We start from the raw sequence: 26,309 nt of genomic DNA, 5'->3' as shown, positions 1-26,309 counted from the left end.
TTCTTATTTTTTGACAGTCATTAGGGGGGACAAAAATAAACCGTCATTAGGTGGACTTCTCCTGATTTGCTGGACACAGTTCTGACTGTCCTTCACAAGAGATGGAGAACCACAAGTTGCCACCTAAGCTATACTGCATAATGGGAATTCCAATATGTAATTGCTTGCAATGAATAAGGAAGTATTACAAATGACACCGGAGAGATAGGGACACAAGGTGGGCCAAATGGCAATTATCTGCTTGTGTTGTTTATGTATGTACGCATTCATATCTTAGGCCCCCTGAGAATGTTTATACAGAACTCATCTTCAGTTTGCTAACTATGAGAAACATTCTTGTAGTGGACAGTTTCAATTAAATAATTAACTGCTGTCCATTTGTTCTAATTACCGCCATTTCTATGCAACAAAATATGCATCATTTTTAACCCCGTATTGTTTGTCTTTCTGTTTCGTCAGCTCCAGAATCATTCTGAAAAACAAGGAATGTTATGCTACCAGGAACATCTTCACTTATACAATGACCTGCTAATGAATTCTTCTAACCTCCCACTGGTTGGCTGTTTAATCTCCCTTTATTAGATTATCCCTAAGGAATATTGAAAGCAGTTGAAGTTGCGGTTATGATGTTTTTAGAAGGAGCAGAGTTGCAGGCACATGTCCTTTGAATATGGGAGTTATTTCATGGAATGTAGACCTACAGTACTGTATTGAAGGCGGATGGAGTTAAAAAAAAGATGTCAAAAAAGAAGGTTAAAGAAGATGAATAGAGGGGAAGAAATAAATGTGGGGGGTCTTAACAAGAAAATACAAGTCAGCATTGTTTCACATCCAATTTTATATTTTTGGTTCTGCATAAGCAAATTACTGATATTGTTGTTATAATGTTATCAACTCAAATTGCACTAAATTAGACACAGGGATGAGAATAGGCTCAGTAGTGTAGGGGTTAATGAGGTGTAAGACTGGCAGGTTCAACAGTATTTTCAAAGGTGAGAGTTAGTAATTGCCTAAATATAACCAGTTAGATCTTACCCTGGCACAGTCCCATCACATCTAAAAATGCCGCTTTCCAATAGTTACTAATGTAATAACGAATTGCATTTTTACAGTATATATCTCTGCCAGATTTCAGAGAACAGTAATCTCATTATAGCATCTTAGAGGACTGTTTGGTAGATGGTAAAGATTGTATGGACCATACCAAATGGCCTATGTTTATGTCTCTTGACTATTGATTAGTCATATATATAGGCTTTACTGTTTTCTATAGAAATATTGTGATTTATAAGATGGCTATTTATAAATCTATATTCTTTACTACGTATCAGTGCTTTAGTGATTCTGTTTGTGATAGTCCCTTTTCTTTGAGCTTTGTTTTTGTTGTAGAAAGGGTTATCACCTCTTCCTCCTATGCAGGGGTATCATAAAGAAATGTATGCAGTTTACAGCATCTCCATAGCCTGTTATGGGGACTGTGTTGTCTGCTAATTTTAACGAGCACTATATAACTTTATCTACAGATAGTGTTACCTATACACAGATATGGGGGACCTGCGAAGCCAGGATGGTTTGCTTGATACCCACCGGGTAAACCTACTGTGCACATGCACTCTCACTGGCTGCACATTCACAGTGACACTTTGCGTTTTTATGTTGTATTGTAGACTTGCTCATGAGACATTAGAAGCTATATATACACTGTGTGTTATTGCTTTTTAATTGTATTTATGCTGACTGTTTAACAATCATTTATAACCTTTATTTGAAGGTGCAATAAAAAAAAATATATATTTTATATGTTATCGCCTTATGTCCCAACATAAATATCAGAGCACACTTCTCATGTTTTTTTGTCAATACATCTAGAGTAAAATATTGTATTGTCATAGGAATAATTTACATTTGATGTCTTCTTAAGTCTGGTAGGAGGACACAAGATAGACCATTAACTCCTACACATGTAGGTAGTTATGTTTTAGGGGAGATTTATCAAAGCTTGGAGAAAGAGAAAGTTCCAACCAATCAGCTCCTGACATTTTTCAAACACAGGGGTCTATGTACTAAGCTGTGGATGGAGATAAAGTACCAACCAATCAGCTCATAACTGTAATTTTAGCTTGTAATGTGACATTTAGGAGCTGATTGGTTGGTACTTTATCTGCATCCACTTTATCTGTCTGTTATTTTTTTAGTGTTTGGCACATGATAAGAATATATTGTATAGTGCTTGATTAAACATAAAGGAAGCTCTATAAGTTTTAATATGTTCCAATTTTTATTTGCTGAAAAACATTGCAGGAAAAAGCACAAAGTGTACCTAAAAGAAACAGTTTAGTTGTCTGTATTCAATAAATAGACTTTTTGAACTCACAATGTTAAATTATGTTTTATCAGAAGCACAGTCTGTGCTGTGGGAAGGGATTGATAAGAAGAGTCATTTGCTTACATTTTATTGCCATGTAAATTATGTAGACAATTTGAAATAGATGGAAGACCAAGAGCAGGGCTGTATTGTACTGTTTTGCCATTAGAGGTGCCAGAATAATAAGAGAGTCACATAGGGTTATAGTAATCAAATATATTTATAATATCATAAGTTTATATTTAGTAGTATTCTTTAGATTAAAGTATATAAAATATCTTGTTATTTTTATGTAAATTTGCTGCTTAAATTCTCCTTCAACAAATCATGTTTCTGATACTTCTTCCCAGAGGTAAGTTCCCATACCTGATTTTTTTTCCTTGTTTCTGGTCCTGCGGCATTCATATACATACAAGTCTGGTCCAAGAAATGGAATTTTGGTTCAATGGGTTATTCTAATATTTACCTGGCTACCAAGTTTGTGTCATTCACTAGCAAAGCAAAAGGAGGTGCCAGAGGTATAGATTATATAGCACAGCATTTTCTCTCCTAAGACCTTTAACTGCTTGCCTGGCCTGGTCGCTTCTTTTGCAACCACACCAGGCTGTGCATTAACTGACATGGTCGCAATCAATAAACAAAGATAATCTTCCAGCAGCCACCAATAGCAGCAAAACCTCCCGACCCTTCGGCATACCTGCCCCAGTGACTACCCTGCTGCCCTTCACTGATGATTGGTAAGCACGGCAAGACCCCCTCCCCCACGGCAGTTGCAGAGAGGAGTAGCTGCAGAGGAAATGTAAATTAACACCCCTCAGCACTTCAGTGTATACTTGGCGGCTGCTCATAGGCGCCTTCCGATGGGGAAATTAAAGTTGTGATGGTCTCAATGTTCTGATCATCGATAGTCTGATATATTGATGATATAATAATTATCGATGTTAATCTAATCTGTTTCAAAAAATATATATTTTTTTTAATAAAATAGATAAGTTATAAATAGATGTTCATATTCAAATATAAAATAACAACAATTTTTGAGCAGTTTTTGGAAAAAAAATTGTCAATTAAGTGGTTGAGTACAGTACTTTCAGTGATTGTATTTTAGACACTTGGCTCAGGGCCTGACTCAGAAATGGACGCTGTAGCAGAGCGACTGCAACTTTGTACGCAGCAGCTGTGTTAGAATATGCAAAAGCCACAGGAGGCATCTCAAGTAATAAGACGCCCACTGCCAGCTTCTCTGATCCGATGCTGCGTCCAAAATTGCAGCCATTGTACCAACTGGGTGACCATCAGGCATCTAAGTAACCCTCAAGTTATTGAGGATGTCCAGGAAAATCACACTGCAGGGGCCAGTAAAACTGCATCCAAGGACGTAGTCACTGGCTCTGGCATGGCCAGAAAACAGGGCTGTCACGCACACCCGTTTTTTCTGATGCTCCGTTTCGCCAACCCAAAATGCCAGCAGTATATCAATGATGCTGCAGTGTTTGGGGCACTACAAGTGACATTGCAGCCCCAGATCTGCACAATGCGTACATCTATGAATTAGCCCCTCATATACTAGCATTACTTATCTTTCTGCTATGCTACAGAAGGCTCTGATGCCTACAGTAGGTGGTGACCAACATCAACTGCATTTATTTGCTGGAAGACCCAGAACAACTCACTCACATACCTCTAATGTTAGAGCACAGATTCTGAAATTCGGTCCTCAGGACCCCAAACAGTGCATGTTTTCTGGGTCACCTCACACGATCACATGTTAAATAATTATCTCCAATTGTGTCAGTGAGAAATGAATGCACCTGTGCACCTGCTGGGTGACCTGGAAAACATGGACTGTGTGGGGTCCTGAGCACCGAGTTTGAGAACGACTGTGTTTGAGCATTTGTAAAAATTGTCACCCAAGCCAATGTTATAGAATATGCACACATATTTATTTTAATAAAGAATAACATTTAATAATTTTACCCATATAGAGGGAAAAAATGGGGGAACAAACTTTATATGATGGTAAATATTAAAAATCACAGAATAAAATGTGTATTTCCTAAACAATTTCTATAGCTGAAAAATATAATTACTAGAGTAGAGAACTAAATGAAAGTTTTATTGTTTATATATGTTTTTGTGTGAGTTTAGTGCATAGTAAAAACAAAAAAAGACACTAAAAAAATTATGGAAATATTTTTTCAATGTATAGTCTTGTTGTGAGGCAAAAAACTTGCAATAAAAGAGATCAATGTTTAGCTTTAAATCAAACAAACACAAAAAACTTTATATTTGAAGTATAACTCCCTTATATCATAACAGTGGAAAAAGTTACAATGATAAGAGATATACTGTATGTATGCGATACATGTTGATTAAAAAAAAAAAGGTCAGCCTTATCTCCACAGTGAGGGGTGCATTGATAACTAAGCTCCTAGTTTTCCTTGAATGTGGTGGACTCAAATTTAGAGAACAGATATGTTACCCCTACTCTTGGAATTACAGCAACAAACTGGAGAATGTTCAAACATTTTCCATGTATAGATAGATATAGAACAGTAGATATAGATACGCATACATATAAACACTGTAATGTACTGCTGGTTTTTCTTAGCATCATTTGAGGACATTTCTCTTTCAATTTAACTATTGTTGAATAAACCACATCACAAGCATTTGAAAGCCATACAGTATGAATGTATTCATTGCAAAAGCTGGGAAATGTCATTTGTAACAAGACCAACCAACATAACAATAATAAAAATACTGTTAAACTTCAGAAACTCTTCATATTTAATGCAATAAAACATGAAATACTTATTAGCTCAATAAAATAAGTGTTTTTACTGCTTTATTATCATGGAAATCCAAGCTGCTGGAATTAGGAAGTCATAAATCCACAAGTAAAACATTTTATCTTCTGTTACTGTTTTGGGCTGTCACCAGGAACATGTTCACATACTAAAGCTTTGATTTGAGTATTGAATGTATCTAAATTCTTGCATGTTGACACACAGGCAAGCTTTTTATTATTGTATGTTATTATTGTATATGAAGAAAAGGCTAAACACAGATGTGACATATCTCATGCCAGAATTTACCCTTTACCAGCGTTCAGTAGAACAACATTTATAAGTGCATTACTTTATCCTAGATTTGTTGTTGCTGGAGATCTTCAACATGCTCTAATATTGGAGTAACTAGTAATGGGGCCCGAGTCACCACAGTCTGCCTCCCCCACCATTCAAGTCCACTCCCTCTCTGTCTGCAGGCCTGCCAACCCACCTATCCCCTCAGGCACCCCTCTCTGCCTTCTTCTCTGTCCCTCCTTGCTCCTCTCTGCTGCTCAGTCCCATCCTGAACCCCTCATTCCACCCTCACACTTACCCCATTCCCGGAGGCACAGCAGGCCTTCTACGTTTCTGGCTTTGTCTGTCTTATCTCCCTAGCAGTTGGAGCCTCTGGACAGAAGGCGTGCTTTCTGGGGGATGTAGTCTGGAAGCCGATGGTCTAAATGCTGACCACCAGCTTCCAGACTTTCTAATCCCGGCGTGGTACTAATGACAGGCGTCGAAAACTCGACGCCTGTCATTAACCATACGCCGGAAGACCGATGCCCGGCATACCGAATGAAGGTGCGCCGGGCACGGACAGCCGCGCGTGGGGGGAGGGTTAGGTTTAGGGCTCCCGGGAGGACTTAGGGCTAGGCGTTCCCCCGGGAGGGTTAGATTTAGGCTAGGGAAAGGGGGGGTTAGGGTTAGGCACCCCCCCGGGGGACTTAGGTTTAGGCTGCGGGGAAGGGGGGGTTAGGTTTAGCCACTTCAAGGGGAGATTAGGGTTAGGCTCTTGGGGGGGAGGTTAGGGTTAGGCACCCCTAAGAGAGGGTTAGGGTTAGGGGGGGGGGGAATTAGGTTAGTCAATACTTACCTTAGGGACGATCGGGATCTTCACCCTTATTGGGCTGCCGCTGTCGGCTGGCTCCCACTGCGGAAGCATGTTGAAGTCAGGCCAGACCATTAACGGATTATTATATGTATCTGCCTTATGTGACCTCTACCTATCTCCATTTTTATTTATATATTCTGTTCTGTTCCTGTACTATTAGCGTATGCTTACGTTAGTGACAAAATATCTTTAAGTGTCTGCAGGCACTTATCTCATCTACTTGTCATGATGATTATAGTGTAAATTTGCCAAAGAGACACTAAATTCAATGATCCTTAATAATGCACTATGCAGATAAGGCAGTCATTTATTAGCTTATCACATTATACTGTGCTTGAAATATTCTACGCACTCTAAAATCAACTACACACAATACTCCATCATTTATATGTCAAAATATAGAATGAATCAAAAAGTTACTAGTTTAAAACAAAAAGTGTTTGAATTTTTATGTTTTCGTGTCCACTGAGTCAGTTCCTGGTAAAAGCCAAGAACTATATCAGCACAATACAAGCTCAACGTCTCATAGGCTACAGTACGTAACTAGCAATCATGCAGTGTGGGAGGGAGCAGTTTTGGCCAATTATTCTTGGCAGACTTCTTCAGTCACTGTAAAGTTAGCTTGGAATGGTCTATGGTAGTGATGGACAGCAGGCTGCCCTAGGCCTCTGAGCACTCCTCTGCAAACGCCAAACTCCTTCCTGCCTTATGTCCCAACAGTCCCATTAGTCCTGTTCTCTGCTTATACCCCATCCTCCTCAGGTCTTATTCTCTGCTTTTTTCCATGCCAGATTCAACCATGCCCCCAGTTCTAAATGAATAAGTGCTGAGCCTGAGTGGGTCATAACATAGAGAACAAGACTTAACTGATTATCTGATCATTACACATGACTTGAGCTCCTTTGCACAATGCAAGGACGTTATACAGCAGCACTAGTAGTATCTATGAGATCAAAGGAAAAGGAATGTACAGTATACTTAGGGGCAAATGTATCAAAGCATGATGTGAGATAAAATTGTGAGATATATAGATCACCAACCAATCAGCTTCTAACTTACATTTTGCAGGCAAATGATAGTTTGGAGCTGATTGGTTGGTGATATACTGTATATCTCACAATTTTTCTCACATCAAGCTTTGATACATATGCCCCTTAATTCATTAAAGGTCACAATATTTTAGGCATGTCCCGTGAGATTAAGTGAAATGTGCCAGACTATGTTGCCCATCACTGGTCAAATGTCTTCAGTCTTTAAGTCCTGTCTCATTTTTTTTATTATTATTCTGGCCTACAGGTTTGAATTTATCTTTGATTTCTGTTATCTTTATATTTCACAGTTTAGCGCAACTTATTCCCCTTTATAACTAGTGAAGATTTTTTATTTTATATATACGTTCGCGAAGATGCACTATATGTCATCTTTGCGAGCGTGCATATAGTGCAGGCGGGACACCGTGTGTCAACTTTGTGTCCATTACTGACAGCAGAGGACTGCTGAGCTAACAGCTATACTAAACAGAGGACGGTGTTCTGAGGAAACCATAGCAGCGGACTTTTGCCTGCACTCTCATTTCACAGTTTGAGCACTCGTCTGTATACCTGAAAATGGACATCTACAGTATATCTTCTAATAGAAGGTAATAAGGTGAGATTGCTTTTGCATATGGCACAGCCAGACACGGCTGTTTGGAAACAATATTACTAACACACGATTTTACATTGGACTTTGGGATTTTCAGTGTGTACCCATAGAATTTATGTTTTTTGCAGCAGCGACTTAGTACTACATATTATTAGATAGCTGTTATTAATTTGTTTTTTAGAATGACTGTAACAAGGGCTGATACATTATTTCAATTTTAAATCTTGGCATTTTAATCATTTTATGGACTGGAATTGATGTATCCATTCTTAATATATATTACTAGATACAAGTTTTTTTCATAATGATGTTGTTATTTTTTATGATTTAAATTAAAATAAATATCTATATATTTTGTTGGCATGTATGCAATATATTCCTATATTTGGTTGGTACTGTACATTTGCAATATATTAATTGTTTGGACACACATCGGGCTTGATTCATTACCGATCGCAACTGCGATTATGCACGCAATCAGACTTTTGTTGTGTTCTGTGCATGAGTATACATCGCAGTGCGCGTGCGCGAAGACTCCACTGCGATCAGGATTGTGATTGCAGTGACTATGCATACCCATCGGAGAGTGTTTGACAGGAAGTACCGTTTGGTGGTGATGGGGGGGGGGGTCGGTGAAACGCAGATGTGCCAGTGTGTTTGGTTGCCATTGCAGGGGTGTGCATAAATTAGCCATTGCGATGCCTTATGCAGCCTGGGCTTTCACTGCGTGCGCTGAGATTAGCAATTCCTGAGTAAGATCAGACTTCGTGCAAGTGTGCGTGAGGCTGCGATTGTACTCGATGTTACAGATGGTTTTGCAGTCTTCCCAAGTATTACAATATTATTGATGTGTGTAAGGTAAAGTGGGCGTCCTTATGTTTGCTTCGCATGGCATTGCAATTGCAATCATTAGCATATCTTTGCAGTGTGACTGCGTGCGTAATTGCTATTGCGATTGCAATAGCGACCCTTCCTGAATCAGACCCATAGTGTGCTGTTATATATTTTTCTATGTCTGATGAGTGTCCTGTTTATCATATCTGTATGTCACGGCTGGATATTTGCTTCACACATTTCCTGCTGCCATAGGATGCACCCCTGCAGGTGGAATTTGAACTGTGATGTGTGTATATATATATATATATATATATATATATATATATATATATATATACTGTGTATGTGTGTGTATATATATTCACAATCACAGATCTATATAATAATTGTGTAAAAGTCTGTCCAGTCTCCTCAATGCTCGTGCAATGGAGAACATGCTGCTGGTATAAGTATGGTACAGTAGGTGGGTTGGAGATGTTGGATGAAGCAGTGGGGAAGGTGATTAAGCACAAAGCGATGAGATGGGGATTAGAAAGCAGGAAAAAGTGACGGGGTTGGGGCAGAGTGATGTAAAAGGGAATCAAGAAGGGGAGGAGCTGGCCAGAGAAAGGGTGGGCCGAGCAAGGGGGAGGGGATTGAGGTGACCCATCATATATCGGATCCATTATACTAATATATATATATATATATATATATACAGTATATATATATGGACCCACCAAATGTTGGGTCACCTCAGTCCCCGCGCCCCCTGCACTAGATCCAGCAGGATAAGGAAGGACCAGTACTCATGTCAGCTAAAGAAGCAAAGTATTAATGTAATAACATGTAACAGAACAAATACATTCCGTGCCCGACTGATGTTTCAATTGCCTCCTACTAGAGATTCTTCTCAAGGGCCTGCAGTGCCCGCTAACATGTTAGTCATATTAATAAAGGAAGATTGCTGGTTATGTTATATTTCATATGTCTTACTGGCATTTTTATGGAAGAGTATGCCATAAAGGTTGACCTTTGATATGAGACTCTATTTTGCAGCACTGATGATCAGTACAATTATGTTGTTATAGATATGTTATTTTGTGATTGTCACAATGTATTTTATGCTTTATGCTAGCTCTTGTGTCGTTCATGCATTAGTGACCTTTTTAAGAGACGTTGATAAACTTTGTATCACTACTGCTAATATGTGCTTTATCACCAAGTTTCGCTTTCCGGAGCGTGATGCATATGGACTCATCACAGCCCCATATAATCTATGGGGCTTGATGTAGCACAGGTCCGCAGCATATTTGAATACATATGGGCAGTTTTTGGAAGTTTTACCACATTTTTACTAATGATACATCCGCCCTTAATGTTCCGCCCTTAATGTTTTATTTAACAATTGTTTTTAATATTTTCAATTGTGCAGATTTTGGTGCTATGGACCATCAGAAAGGAAACCTGTCTCAACTGAAATGCGCCTCTAGTGGACAGACATGTTAACTAACTATACTGGCTCATACTCATGTTTAGGTGATCATTGTTAGTAAAAGTGGTGACACTACTTGATCCTGTCATTTCCCAAAGCACCAAATTGCCTCTTGCCATGACCAGCAACATACTACAGACTCCAGACCTATGAGAGGCCTATTTATAGAGCACTATAAATTTGACCCAGTAAAATCACTGTCTAAAGAACATGCTCTTTTACTAGACTTATGCACAAAGTACTTTGTACTGTGTAATATTTACAGTTCCTGTAGAGCAAAGTAAAGTGAAGGAGTGCGTGGAAAAGTGATGGATTTTTTGGCATTGTGTTATCTTTAACAGCAAATATTTGTTTGAAGCACAAGCAAGTTAGTGAATCACAGCAAATTTATCTCACTGATCAGTTCGGCAAACTAAGTACAAAGTCTACATTTTTTAGGAGACGAGTAAATGGAATCTTTCAATAGTAAAAAGTGTCTATAATTTCACATTCCACTTCCACATATTATGCTCCTTTATGACTTCACTAATTTTGGTCATTTAGACTATATTTAATATATGTGTTTTAATAATTCCCTTTAAAAGATAACACAAGCTTGTAGCATACCCAAAACTAGCAACTTACTGAGGTCGGCGACCTCCTTCTATTGTTGCAATAATTTGAGGGGAAGAGATCATGCTCACACACATTATTGAAGCACATGGGCTCTATTTACTACAATCCGCATTTGTAATGCAGATTGTAGTGTGATACTACCGACTGAATTCGCATTGCGAATTCAGGCAATATCACAGGGATTTACTTCAAATCCCTTGCAGGGACAGAGCTTGCGGGAAAGCTCTGTCCCTGTGAATCCCCTCCACACACTAGTCACGGTATTTTCGCAAAAAAATACCGTGACTAGTGCCCCGCGCATACGGCGACTTGTGACCCCCCCGGCGCTAAGCCCCCCCCCGCGACCCCCGCTCCACGACCCTCTCTCTCCCTTAATTACACTTACCTGCATGAACCGGGCTCCGGCGATGTCTTCCATGTCCTCTGGTCAGCTGACAGCCCATACTGCACTGGGACCCTGTCAGGTGACGACCGGCCGCAGTGCAGCATGGGAGACCAGCTGGACAGAGAGAGGACATCACCGGAGGGAGTCCCCGAACTCCAGTCCCTGGACTTAGGTACGTTTTTTTTTTTTTTACATTTTTCTTTTACTTCTTTTTACAGTGAATCATCGTGTGATCTGTTTAGACCACACAACTGATCACTGGGGCTGGCTCCGGGCTCTGCACTGCCCGTCAGAGTGGAGCAGGAGTCCGGTATCCGGGGGAGACCCTGGATAACGCCACCTCCAGGTGGCGTTATTGTCACAGGGCTTTCCCCGGTATTTTTTCACAATTTATTTTTAGTAACTTTGGCCAGATAACATTTCCCATTACAATGATGGGAAATGCGATCTGCTTTCTAAAAATAAGTGAATCTTAGGGGTTGGAGTAGAATTTTATGAATTTGACTCCAATTGCCCTTTAGTACCTGTAGGTGATACTAAAATAATGTGAAAAGGGTGTGAAAACACCCTTATTCACTTTATTTTAGTAAAAATAATGTTAATAAATAGAGCCCAATGGTGATGTAACTGAAAAATGGACTGACATCTGAACACAGCAAGTACCTACAAATCTAGCTAAGCACTGTGGTACTTATGCAGCGTAAAGAGCAAATCAAAAAAGGAAGAAATTTGCACTTTGAAGAAACCATGTTGCATGGGACAGATTTACAATGTGCAGAGAGATGTAGATTTGGAAAGGGGTGTGTCCTAACTTCATTCTAAATTTCAATGTAAAACCATGCTGCACTGCAGGTGGGGCAGATATAAAAGGTGCAGAGAGATTTAGATTTGGGAGGAGTGTGTCCAAACTGAAATTTAAATTGCAGTGTAAAAATAAAGCTGTCCAGTATTTGTTCGCTACATGCAAAAGCAGCCAGTATTTTCACTGCATGCAAAAAATTAAATGCATTTGCACCCCTTGCATTGCAACATGGTTTGTTTCAGGAGCAAAATGCTCCATTTTTTGTTTGTTCCTAGCTGTGCATAAGCCAGTGGAGTATCTATAATGGGTGCAGTGTGTGCGGGGCACACGGGCCCCCGGGTCCATGGGAGCGCCGTACCACACACCCTGCGCCCATATTATTTTAAACTTACCTGTCCATGATACTGCGGCTGGTGTCTGCGCTGCTCAGAACACCGGAAAATGGCCGCCGTGGCCATTTTTCCGGTGTTCTGCGCAAGCGCATTAGATTCCGGGCACACTCTAGTGCCCGGAGTCTACTAATGCTCCGGTGGCTGGCCAGCCGCGTCATTCGGGTGCCGGCCACCGCGGAGAGAGAAGGGGGCCCCGCACGGGGAGTGCACACAGGCCCTCTCCTCTCTTAAGACGCCCCTGGCATAAGCCCCTGTATAGCTGCACATCTTATTAAAATGTAGAAATGTTAATGATAACACAGTATTCTCCCGCATGCACTGTATTTATACTCATGTCAAACCAAAACTGAATTAACATACATTAAAATAATTAGTTTACTTTAAAAAAAAAATGTGAGTCTAAAGACACCAATCCGTATTTTAGTGTCTATGGGCACAGACAGTGAGCGTCTCAGACCTTGCGCAACCATATGCACTGCTGCCTCAACTCAGAGTCAGCCCCAATATGTACACATTCTCCGTGTGGTGTTTGGGCCCCTGCAAAATCTGTGGCTTTGGGGCCTATTTACCAATGGCCTAACTTTTGCTATGTTAAATGACATTTGTTATCTATGGTACTAAACAGATTTCTGGACTTGAACAGTAGGGATGGTTAAACAAAGTGCTTAAAGGTGGAACGGTCTGGTCTAGAGATTTATCTCCATTTCCTAACTTGGCTATAGAAAATACCAACGATATCACATCCCACAGAGGCCCAACTCTATTTGTTGGACAAAACTTCAGCAGGGGAAAAGTGTGTATTTTATCTCTTCCCTCTCACTGTAATAATCCAGACTTACTGTACCTAATATACTTCAGCCAGAAACGTTTGTCCTGCATGTCGGCCATCTGGTAGTCCATGGTAGACTATGTCCTTTTAAGGGATACAGGATAATTTCACACTCTTGGGCCATGAATGGTAGAGGCTTTCCCAACTGTGTCTCTTTGTGAGTACAAGGTCTGGTCCAAGGATATTTTGCGGAGGAAGTTATCCCAATTATAAATCATGTGTAAACATCAAACCCCCAAACACACAGATTACTTATACAATTTCAGGCATTTAGAAAACCGTCTTAAAATAGGTGCCATTCCATAGATTGGGACCAAGATTTCAGTCCAGGGCAACATCCCATGGACTAAAGTAAACCAAGTGACATATACTGTAGTACAGTAGTTCTTTGGCTGCCTCTGTGGATGGGAATCATTATAATCTCTGTTCCTGTAGGAATATTTGCCCCATGACAATTCACAAATATGCCCAGGCAATCATTTCTGATTGTTGGCACTGTAACAGCTCTAAAGTTACCCTGTATCATATATGGTGGGAATGTGCAGGGACACCTCTTTTTGGAATGGTGATTCAGTTTGGCCACTGTGTCATTGGATTCTGACTTCTCTCCCTTTCTAATATTCTTATAACTCCAAGAGACTTCTACAAAACACATAAATAATAATGCCAGGGCCACAATCACAGTTCATTGGTGCTCCCTCTCTAAGAATGCTGTAGCCATACTCAGATGGTGTTAGCTGAGGAGAGTAAAGCTAAGCTTTTTGTGACAAGATAAATTGCTCCTGGTTGCTGTCACCATTGAGAATTATGATTACTTGCTGACTTTTAGCTCCCTCCTCCCAGGAGGGAGCTGTCGTGCTTCCACGACGGGTGCGGGCGTGTCGCGGCAAAAGGGTGCATGGCACGGCAATGCCACATCATTGGGGTGGAGCATGGGCCCCACTTGCGATATCGTCCAACTGGACGATTTAGCATGCATCCACGGGAGCATGCATATTGACCATACAGACTGAGCGATGCAGCCAATGATATATAATTCCGATTCGGCTGGAAACAATTTATCGTGCCGACATCGTCTCAGTGTGTACTCAGCTTTACTCTATTCCAAATTCTGAATCAGGCCCTAAGCTCGGGGCGTTGCAGGTAATGCAGGATGGAACAAGGTATCATTCGTTGTTCATTACCTCGTTGTAATGTGTACCCAGTATCCGATATTTTGGCCCGTCGGGCTGACATATCGGCTGGGTACACATTGCTCAGTGTGTACCCAGCTTAAGAAAGAGCAAGTATCTTTGCACCTTGATAAAACCATACTGCACTGCAGGTGGGGCAGATGTAAAAGGTGCAGAGAGATTTAGATTTGGGAGGAGTGTGTCCAAACTGAAATTTAAATTGAAATGTAAAAATAAAGCTTTCCAGCATTTGTGGGCTATATGCAAAAGCAGTCAGTATTTACCCTGCATGCAAAAAAAGGTATGTATTTGCACCCCTTGCACTGCAATATGGTTTGTCCAGGTACAGTTACATGCTCTTTCTTAAGCTGGCCATACACGCTACAATTAGCAGGGCGATCTGCCCGATATCCGCGGATCGCCCCGATAATTGTAGCGTGTGTGCGGGCGACCAAGGGTTAAATATTGCTCGGTCGGGCAGGCCGGATTGTCCAGCATGCCCGTCTGATGCAATATTTATGAGTACAATGTCGGCCTCATAGGGTAGTGTATGCCCACCCGTGGCCGACAGACAGATATTTCCTGTGTTCCTTCAAAGGGGCTAATACATTGTGATAAATCTCACAGTGTATGCCGCGGACATCTGCGGCTGGCAGGCTGCCAGATAAAATGTTTGTCGGTCTGACAGGCATTTTATCTGGATGCATATGCCCAGTTTTACTCTATTCCCAACTATGAATCAGGCCCTTAGTCTGATTTGGTATGATACAATATACAGTACTAGCAAGAACGTTTCTAGATATGTTAACATTAATTATCAATAGGTTAATTTCTCCAGGTATGAGGTGATAAAAAGCACCATTACTGGCAAAAACACCCACCCTTTTAATACATTTTCCACTTAGAACAAAAGCAATCTAAAATATTTTTATTGTAGACTAAGGGGTCTAGTTACTAAGCAGTGTTAGGAGACAGAGTGAAAAGTGACAAGTCTGTGATAAGGTGCCAGCCAATCAGCTCCCAACTGTCATCTCAAAGGCTGTGTTTGAAAAATTACAGTTGGGAGCTGATTGGCTGGCACCTTATCACAGGCTTATCACTTTTCACTCTGTCTCCTAACACTGATTAGTAACTAGACCCCATAGGCATTTTAAGATGCACCCTGTTGGGCATCCCTTCATCCAGGGTAAAAGAGCCACATGGCAATGTCACATACTAGTTATAAAGCACAGATGGAGTTGGCAGCATGGATGGTGGAATGGTTAGCATTATTGCCTCACAGTACTGAGGTCTTGGTTCACTAAATATTCTCTGTAAAGCACTGCGGAATATGTGTGCACTACATAAATAACTGGTAATAAATAAAATAATTAACAAATAAATATAATATATTTAGCCAAATGCCCTGTCATTAAATATATACAATTAACTAGTATTGCTAATGAACCGGATGGGCCTGTGGCTGTGAGTCATGAGATCCAGTGGTACCTCTATGGCCACTTCATTCTCTAAAACAGTTTTCATCCACAGGGCTTCTGTAGGATCAATACTGTTATTGCAAAAAACAGCAGAACTAGCGGAATGTGTAAGTGGGGTGGTAGTGCCAACCTGAACTTGAAGAGACAGCAGCACAGTTAATGTAGATCCCTTTACTACATGTATTTTTTCTTGTCTATATTAGCCCCTTCCTTACAAGCACCTGTGATGGACCAATATTGACTTATTATTTATTACCAGTTATTTATATAGTGCACACATATTCCGCAGCGCTTTACACAGAATATTTGTCCATTCACATCAGTCCCTGCCCCAGTGGAGCCTACAATCTATATTCTCTACCACATGCACACACACATACACACTAAGGTTAATTTTGTTGGGAGCCAATTACCCTATCAGTATATTTTTGGAGTGTGGGAGGAAACCAGAGTACCTGGAGGAAACCCACGCAAGCACAAACTCCACACAGTTAGGGCCGTAGCTGGAATCGAACCCACGACCTTAGCGCTGTGAGGCAGTAATGCTAACCATTACACTGTCTGTGCTGCTCACAGCAATTCCCATTCTATGTATTACTAATCTGAGAGGCAGGTATGGGATCAGTAGTTGGAGGGTATGCTGATCCTTTTAGTGCAATGTTGGAGGATTATGGGGTGCCTCCAGGGGAGTTATCTCTCAATTTAGAAACATTTAAATGTGCTATTATCATGTAGCATAAGAAAATACACAAACGTATGACCCAAAGTGGGTGCTATTATCATGTAGCGTTAGGACTACCAAAAAAGAGAGATGCCTTGGTGTGGTCTGGTAGTTTACCATATGTTTGCAAATATATGTAACTGAATTCTCTGCATTGCTATTATTACTGTATGTAGCAACCACTCTGTGTTCTCTCCTGGCCACCTTGTCCCTCTCCCTGCCCACCGCCAGATTCCCCGCTGTCTGTAGGATGCAACTTTATTCCGTTTTCATCTTTCAGAAGCGGCCGTTTCCTACCGCTGGTCTCCCTGTGGTCAGTGAGTGCTGCGTGTACAGATGCCTCATCCCTCTCCCTCTCTGCCGCCCAGGTCCATCACCTCACCAGAGCCTGCTATTAACCCACACTTGCCATTGCTTGCAAAACAAACTTTCTTCCAACCCCCTGACGTCATAAGTAGTGCTGCATTGTGCTATCATCCACAAACTGTCGATAGCATGCTCATCACATCCCTTTCGTCAGCCCGACTGAAGCTACTTAGAATTACTGTCTTGTGGATAAATCTGGCCCTGCTTGGATGCCATGTTCCCAGAGATTGGCACAAGCACAGAGTCTACTTATGACTACATAGAAGGGATGTGCAGGCTCGGTTCTACTCGGTTCCGTTCGTTTTTTTTTACCGAATCTTATTGGGTATCAGCTGTCACGAGTTTTGGATAGCCAATAAGATTCGGTAAAAAAAAACGAACGGAACCGAGTAGAACCGAGCCTGCACATGTTTGCATAGAACATGTGCTGGCGAGAGAGGACAAGGACCTCCTTCTCTATTAAACTGCCCCAGGCTTATGTAGTATACATTTAATTAGCTAGTTAATTAGTTGCATGCAGAGTGTGTAATAAGATGCTTTTCACAACGCTTGTCTGATTACATTTGCATTAAGGATGCAGAATTGTGTTACTAATCTTAATAATTGAATTAACAGCATCTTATTTCCCTAAATCACCTATGATTTGTCTCTGTATGTGACAACTTTTCTGGCCTGTGCAGTAAGACATACATTTAGTTTAATTTAAAAATATGTAATAATTATTACCTAGTTGTACATGGACTATTTTCACGCAATTTACTAAGTTTCTCTTGGAAGGAGATTGGCTCCGATTAGAGCCCGTCCTGGAGAAGAGCTGGTAGCAGTGTGATAACATAACACTATCACACTGTTTCCTGGTTCAGGTCTGCGACAGCAAATGCGTACCCATGGCCAGCAGCCAGCTCATGCGTCACTGGGGGGTGATGGAGAGGGAGCTTTGAAAACATTTGACAGTTAGTACCCCATAGGCTACTATAGGATAGCGCCATCTGGAGGTGGTATTACCTATCTGGCCAAGTTCTGGAATAATTCGCATACCGGAGTTTGGTAAATCCAGCAGCACAGCAGCCACCATAGCAACCTATAATGGAGCATTTGCAGATGAAAATGGAGGAACCGCAGCAGATATCGGAGATATCTGCTGCAATCCCTCCATAGTATCTGGGAGATATTTATTATTTGCAGGTACCTCTGGAAACAGGAACATCCCGTAAATATTTAATGTAACTCTGAGAGGAATGTGAACACACTCCCCCTATGTTGCAAATTCACACCCTACAATAACTGTCCTTCATTTCATTATATGATCAACTAACATCCCTCTGTCTCTTCTTGGTGCAGAGGTTGCAACTCCTGTAAATCAGATATTTGGCAAACTGTAAGAAAAGTGCAAGCACAGTTGTAAACTTAAATGTACTTACTTGTGACCATGATTGCAATTTGTAAACATGTGAACCATGTTATTGTGATTGCTAATGGTCAATACCACCATTCATCAAAGAGTACTATACTTATTGTTTTAGAGTGTGAGTTGCCGTATACCTTATCTGTCACGTCCTTCCTCCCTTCTGCCAGACATCCCAGCTACCAGACTTCACTGACACATTTCCACTTCCTTCTACCATACTTGAGTCTAGAGCGTACTTGCCTACTCTGTCAGGCTTTCCGAGAGACTCTAAAATTTGGGCCAGTGCACCTGGGAAAGTAGATAACCCTTCAATGAAGAGGGCATGGGCGTGATAAAGCAATATGTGTCCCTCCCAGCTGGACCTCCCCAGATCTCCTGGAACACAGAAAGAAAAAGAAAACGGGCTCCATTTACTACAATCCGCAATTTTAATGCAGATTGTAGTGTGATATTACCAACTGAATTTGCATTGCGAATTCAGGCAATATCACAGGGTTTTACTAAAAATCCCTTGCAGGGACAAAGCTTGCGATAAAGCTCTGTCCCTGCGAATCCCCTCCGCACACTTATCACGGTATTTTTGCAAAAAATACAGTGACAAGTGCCGACGCAAGCACCGACCGGCCGATGCTAAGCCCCGCACCACAGTCGTGGACACCCCCCCGCAACCCTCCCTCCCTTAATTACACTTACCTGCAGTGATCGGTGCTCCGGTGATTTCCTCCATGGCTCTGGTCAGCTGGTATCCCATCCTTCACTGGGACCAGGTCAGATGACGACTGGGCACCACTGCAGGCTGGGAGACCGGCTGACCGGAGAGAGGACATCACGGGAAACCCGATCTCCGGTCCCTGGACTCAGGAAAGGTTTTTTATTTACTTTTTTTTACAGTGTATCAGCGTGTGGTCTGTTTAGACCACACAGCTGATCACTGGGGCCGGCTCCGGGCTCTGCTCTGCACGTTACAGTGGAGCAGGAGTCCAGTAACCGGGGAAGACCCTGGATAACACCACCTAGCGGCGTTATTATAACAGGGCTTTCTCCGGTATTTTTTCACAATTTATTTTTAGTAACTTTGGCCAGATCACATTTCCCATTACAATTATGGGAAATGCGATCTGCTTACTAAAAATAAGTGACAATTAGGGCTTGGAGTAGAATTTTACGAATTCTACTCCAATTGCCCTTTAGTAACTTTAGGTGATACTAAAATAATGTGAAAAGGGTGTGAAAACACCCTTTTTCACTTTATTTTAGTAAAAATAATGTTAATAAATAGAGCCCAAAGAGAGAGAGAGAGAGAGAGGGAGAGAGCAAGAGAGATTACATTAACTTTGATTAGATAAGTATTTATATTTTATTATTATAAAAAAATATTTTTTTATATTTATTACAATTAAAAATACCCTTTTAGATACAGAATATTGAAAATATAGATCATATGAAAATAATTTACTTAAATAAAACATTTGAATAAAAGTTTATTTTTTTACTTTTGGTAATTAATTATATACTTGAGAACTACTGGATGTGATGACTGATGCTGTCAGCAGCAGATTTGAAAACAGACGTTCCAGTGGAAGACACAGTGCAACATTAACTTTTCAAAATTTGTGTGTAACATCTTTGAGGCATATATATTGCGTCTATATAACTAATAAGTACTTTTTCTACAGTACTGCATTCTCAGAATAAATTATTATTTAATTTAAATGCTACTAATCTGGTAACACCATCTCAGGATTTATGTCAAATAAATCAAGCCTCTGTAATGGATGCATGTCAACCAGATCTAATACTTTGATTCATATTTATTGTATTTTTGCACAGTTTATTTTATCTTACTTTAATAAACATTTCTGGTGCTCGGGAAAATACTTGAAAACATTTTTTTGATTCTATACTAGAATCTATTAAAAAATAAAAAACAAAACAACTATTTACAAAAAAAATAAAAACCTACAATGCTACAATGAAAAACTACCATTAACTTTTCTGATTAGAATCAGATTGCATTCATTGTCCTATATTTACATATTTAAGTCATTCATATAATACATCCAAATAATTATAGCTTATAATTAAAATAAACATTCTTCCATCAAATAAGCAGCATGTTTATATGTAAAGTAGATAGATATTAGGGGTATTATTTATAAGAGACAAGAATAATCCAAAACAAAACTGTTTACATTTTAGTCTATTATCATGTATGTTATCATTTATAAAGCATATACATTATATCATCCATTTTGCATTTGGGAACATACCAGAAAAGAGTTTTCTACAAAATGAATGAAAGAGACTTCAAAGCTATTAAAAAAATATTAAAGATATTCATTAGTGAAGCATAGATCCTCTTCTGCACTGTCGATTGCCCCAGTCGCTTTTACTCTGTCTGTCTGGGATTCCCTTGCCACAGAATACAACCTCTTTACTTACCCCTCCCCCCCTAACGCCTCTATGGCACCACCCCTCATTTCTTCCGGGCCAATCCTGGCGTATGGCCTCTATCTGGACTGCAGCTGGAGTTACCCATTTTCGGCATATTGCAGATGGATTTGCTCCTCAATCTCGATTCCTCTACTCCCCCCAGTGTTCCCACACCAATGGAACGTTTATGTATCCTTTGGATAGAGGCACTATTTCTCAATTGTGTCACTCGATTTTAAGCCCAGCTCGCTCATCCCTGGCAGCCCACGAACTATCCTGGGATGAGGACCTTGGTTCCCCTTTAGGGGAGGACACCTGGGAGGAAGTTCGGTCTAGCATTGGGAAATGCTCCATTAGCATTGCTATTAAAGAGAACTCATATAAGGTGTACACACGTTGGTATCTGGGCCCGGACCATCTCCACCAACTATTCCCCAGTGTCTCACAGTTATGTTGGCGCCAGAGTGGTCAGGTGGGCACCTTTTTTTCACAATTGGTGGACATGCCCACAGATAGAACCCATTTGGTCTATGGTTAGATCGCTTATTACCTCAATAACACTCTACAGCCTCACTTCTCTTGTGTGCCCCAGTCTGCCAGCTATCTAAGCAAGTCAACAAATTGGTTGTGCATATCTCTTGTGCAGCTAAATACCAGATCGCTAGAGCTTGGAAACAATCTTCTCCACCCTCTCAAAAGGAGCTAATAAATAGGATATAGTACGTGTCTAAGATGGAATTTATAAATAGACTCCAGAACAACACAGTGGACGTGGTATGGAGACCTTGGTATGACCTTCATAATGCATCTCTCCCTGGTTTGGCATAGCTACTTAGCTTCTATTCCTGGTCTTCTTTACAATTTTCATTCTTTCTTTCTTTCTTTCTTTTTCTCTCTCTGCTCACCCATCTGTCCACCCCTATCTTTTTCTCCCAGTACAACTTTATCGTCTGTACTATCTATCACATATTGCTTATATTTCATCTAGATTAATTTCTACCATGTCTACACAGTTTTTGGTGTTTTATTGACTACAATGTCATTGATGTTTATGCAGACACGTTTGTAATTCTACTTGTTAACTTTTCAATAAAAAAAATTTGATTTTAAAAAAAGATATTCATTAGTGGTGCTTAGGAACAATGCTATACTTCAAAATGTTTTATCCATTTTTGGGTGAGTTAAGACAAAGCCACCTACACTGAGACTAATGCATCAGTAGAGATCCTCTCCAGTTACCACCACCATTTTTCTTAATCCAAATAACTATCCCTTGTGTTTATTTGTACTGATGGCCTCTGCAACAGGGCTTTAAAAGTGACATAGGAAAGTTGTAAAGAGATATAGAAAGTGCCACTTCATCAGGTGCTGGCTCTCCTGCAGTGATTGTTCAGCTGTCCAGCAAATGTCCCCAGTGTGTACACCCGCAGGCGACACAGCCACAATAAAAGTGCCCTGATGGCTACATTGTCTAAACTGTGAGGTTTCCTTGAGCACAATGTTCAGTGCAGATGTAGACTGACTATGTGGCAAGTGATTTGTGGTGACTAACCTGGGTCACAGAGTTTTCTGAAACCCGGCATTTGCTAGAGATCTCAAAGGGGACTAATGGGCTGGTAGCACAGTGCCAACCTCAGTAACTAGCCAAAGGACAGTGGTAGACAGCAAAGGTTTATAAATGATAAATAAAGCCGTGATCTAGAACACAGGTAAGCAAATCTAATCAGAGTGAGAAGGTGCTGAATGGCAAAGTTATACTTTGTTACATAGTAAGTGAGTATTGTTCAGTATATACAGAACACTGCTCAAACAAGGAATAGTATGGGACCAGATGCTAAAGCTTGGCCATGCTATTCTATGTCAGAAGATGTATCTAAGTAGTGGTGCAACTATCCAGGTGCATGTGCTTGAGCAGAGGTACTTGAATATTGGTGCAAAATACTGGGGTCACATCACAGTACATAAACTGACACAGCTTGAGAGACAGGTTAATATAGAAGTCTCATACTTAACACCTAATGCCCTTTGCTAGGTTTGCTAGGATAAGAATGGGATTTTTTTTTTAACAGAAGGGGATATCAGATGCCTGTATTCAGGATCATTCTTTAAAGGTGTAGCCCTACAAGTTGATTACATAAAAGTGTTTCCCATAACATATTTTGTGGTCTAAAATATTATTAATCTTAAATTTAATATTTGGAAGATTTTGGTGCAAAGGAAATTAGGTTGCTTTTACAGTATTTTAATAAGAAAATATACCAAGATAGCAGACGACTTCAGTTGGAAAGAAATTAAATTCACTAGTCTAATACTTTATATATTCCAATAAACTGAGGAGAACTTTTCAGGGCAGGAAGTTCCAACTCAATGTTCTTGGTGGAAAGTCATGCCATGTTTCCTGGTCCTAATATTGTACTTTTTCCTTCTGTTGATTGGCAAACCTTTTTGAATGGTTGAAGCCTTGAGAAATCCAGGAGAGTAGACAGACAGTGGATCAGGGAGTTACAGAATATGATGGTGAAGAACTGGTTTTGACAGTTGAGTCATTAATGTGTTTGCTGTAAGCAAACGCACAAAGAAGGATTAAATAGCATGCACACATAACACTAGCTCCAATGTCACAAGTTACTATTTGATCATGTGTACTGGAGAGATGGGCATACATGTATTAGTGGGAAGCACAGCAATAAGCACTCCATGAGTTTTCCTTTCACCCAAAATGAGAAAGAATTTCATATTTAATTTTTCATTATACCTTAACAGAGCCAGTATATAGGCAATTTCCATTAATACATAATTAATATAAAAACAAATATGCCGAGAAGGGTTTGACAGAATTTAAGTTTTTAAGGATGCACTACACAGAAATAAGGCAATATATACAATTATTGTAAACGATATATATTTTATCTTTTTTGTTAGTTATATAATTTTAACTAACACAACTTCTAATATAGAATTTCTATTTACTGGCATGATTACTCTCATGGCAGTATTTTTTTCATTGTAATACCTAAATTCAGATGTTTTTATGTTAGTATCTGAAACTCTTTATTCCACATTGTGCCAGTCTTCTATATATCTTTATTATTTATAGTTTTTATTTTACTAAATGAATAATTAATGCTTTCTTCGTATTCTCATTGATTAGAGTTAGGAACATCATTTGTTTGTCTTTATATAGCAAGTTAAGTATCTCATGAGCATGCATCTGCTATTTTTCTTAGGTATCCCACAAATCATTTTCTCCTTTAAAAACCTTTCTGGATATTAAACATGAAGGGCTGCCAGAGGCAGACACAAGCTTACATAGCTCTCAGTGTGTCAGGTGTTGCCAGAGAGATTTTGACCTAAAATCATCAGGATTTCGGGATTAGTCAGCGCACACGTTTTTTTTTTTTTTTTTTTTTAATGCTGAGCACCTGCAGCAGACAGCTCAGACACTGCCTGGCTGCACTTGCCCCCGGCTGTACGGCTGTGTGCAGCGTGACGTGATGTCAGAGAACATGCAGCGCAGCCCGACATGAACCGTGCCCGCCGGCACCACACTTTAGCTGCTTGGCGGGGCGGCTGCAGGTATCATCACAGAGGGAGCCAGCCTAGACAGCTGCGGAGAGAGAAGCAGATAAGCGGAGGCAGGTACTCAGGGTGATGGGGAAGAGGGCGAGGGAGATATAAGGACTGGAGGAAAGAGAGATATAAGGACTGAGGGATGGAGGGGGGAGAGATATGGACTGAGGGACAGATGGGGGGGGTGGAGAGAAAGGACTTAGGGACAGAAGGAGGATGGAGTGCAGCCACTGTGTTCTGCTGCTGCCTGCCAGTGCCACCACCAACTCGATCCCAGGAATCCCAGGATTGAAAAAACAGCCCAGAATTGGCCTCCCTACATGTGACTTTGGTTGCTATAGCATAGTATATGATTATAAATCATAGCGCCATTTATAGATTATGGCAGTCTGAAAAAGCAATCTAAAGAGAAATTGTAATATGAAGATTCATCTTACAGCTGCCATAGTGATTTATGGTAATTTTCATGGCATTGCTATTTTAAAAGTGGTGGATGGTGTACATATACTTGGCAATTTATTTCCTTGGATACACACTTTGATTTCTGTCATTTATTATGTCTTAAGGTGCCTATCCGGTAGACGATTAAAGCGAGCGATTGAACGACAACTATCATCGTGCAAACATGCTGGTCAACCTGACGATATCGTCAGGTTCAGCATGTTTGCAGATGATTGATTGTTCCTGCACTGAACAACATATCATTCAGGGTGGGCATCCTGCAATGTAGTGAACGACTGAACGATAACGATATCGTTATCGTTCAGTCTTTTCATTGTCTGGTAGTGGATATTGAAGCAAGTATAGGGGAAAACAATTGTTTGCTCAATTATAATTATCTGCTCCTTGCTAGTTGTACATTATACTAGTTAAAAATGGTTAAACAATTTTCCTTATTTATTGATCCGCTTGTATACAGTACATCCTTTAATTTGTTCACAGATGCTTAGCTCCTAAATGCAACATTCATATATATTATTTCAATTGCTGTGTAATACTTGTGCTCATTTTATTTGAGTTTGCCAATGTTGCTGTTTATGAAGAGTTTTAACCATAGGCAAAGCTAGAGATTTGGTAATGGTTGGTCCCACTTCTAACCCCCAGGATCGCCGATACATCTTGTGAGTTCTGTTGCTATAGAAGCGGCTTGACCAAGCACAGTAGTGTGGCCATTCCCACTTGACAAGAGATCGCCGCAATACAGCAGCGCTGAGGAGGGCGTTAATCTGCCTCCATGGCTGGCCTGGGTCCCTCCAAACAGTAAACCCACAATTCTCATTATGCCATATAGTAGTGCCCACAGTTCATATTATGTCAGAAAGTATTGCCCCTATTCATATTACACTGAACAGTGATCCACAAAATTCACATTATGCCAAAAAGTAGTGCTCACAGTTCATAGTATGCCAAAGAGCACTGACGTTTTTATATTATACCATACATTATATCACACAATAGTGCCCACGGTTCACATAACACAAATAGTAATATATATGCTCAGACAGCGAGACCTGCTGGTACATAGAGCAGGGAAGCATACCAGTTTTTCCTATCAAACCCGTTAGCCATATCATCTACATGTACCAATATTAGCCTATGCATAGCAAATGGCACAGCCAGCCGACCATGATGGTCTATCCTATATCAAGCCTTTTATGTATGATTTTGAGATTTTTTTCTACGTATAATTAACGGCATATACAGCCTTATCAAAATGCCAACATATTACATGCAGCTGTACATTTATTATTATTAAGTTGTTCTAAAAAAATATCTCAAAGTAAAATCTGATACATTACATGCATTACACACTTATAGCTGATATAAATGGAACATAGTAAACTTGGTGACGACGATTATTAAAAGTAATATAATA

General features: G+C 40.3%; 1 protein-coding gene across 5 annotated transcripts in view; it reads right to left on the bottom strand.

The window, feature by feature from the left end:
* LOC148506778 (bile acid receptor-like) overlaps positions 1 to 26,309 on the bottom strand; it is a 180,919-nt gene that overhangs the window by 85,506 nt on the left and 69,104 nt on the right. The window lies entirely within an intron of this gene.

The sequence above is a fragment of the Taudactylus pleione genome, unplaced genomic scaffold, assembly GCF_031769625.1.
Source record: "Taudactylus pleione unplaced genomic scaffold, aTauple2 ptg000396l, whole genome shotgun sequence".
NCBI classification, from domain to species: domain Eukaryota; kingdom Metazoa; phylum Chordata; class Amphibia; order Anura; family Myobatrachidae; genus Taudactylus; species Taudactylus pleione.
Note: the sequence above shows the minus strand (reverse complement) of the source record. Positions and strands in the feature narration are given on the sequence as shown.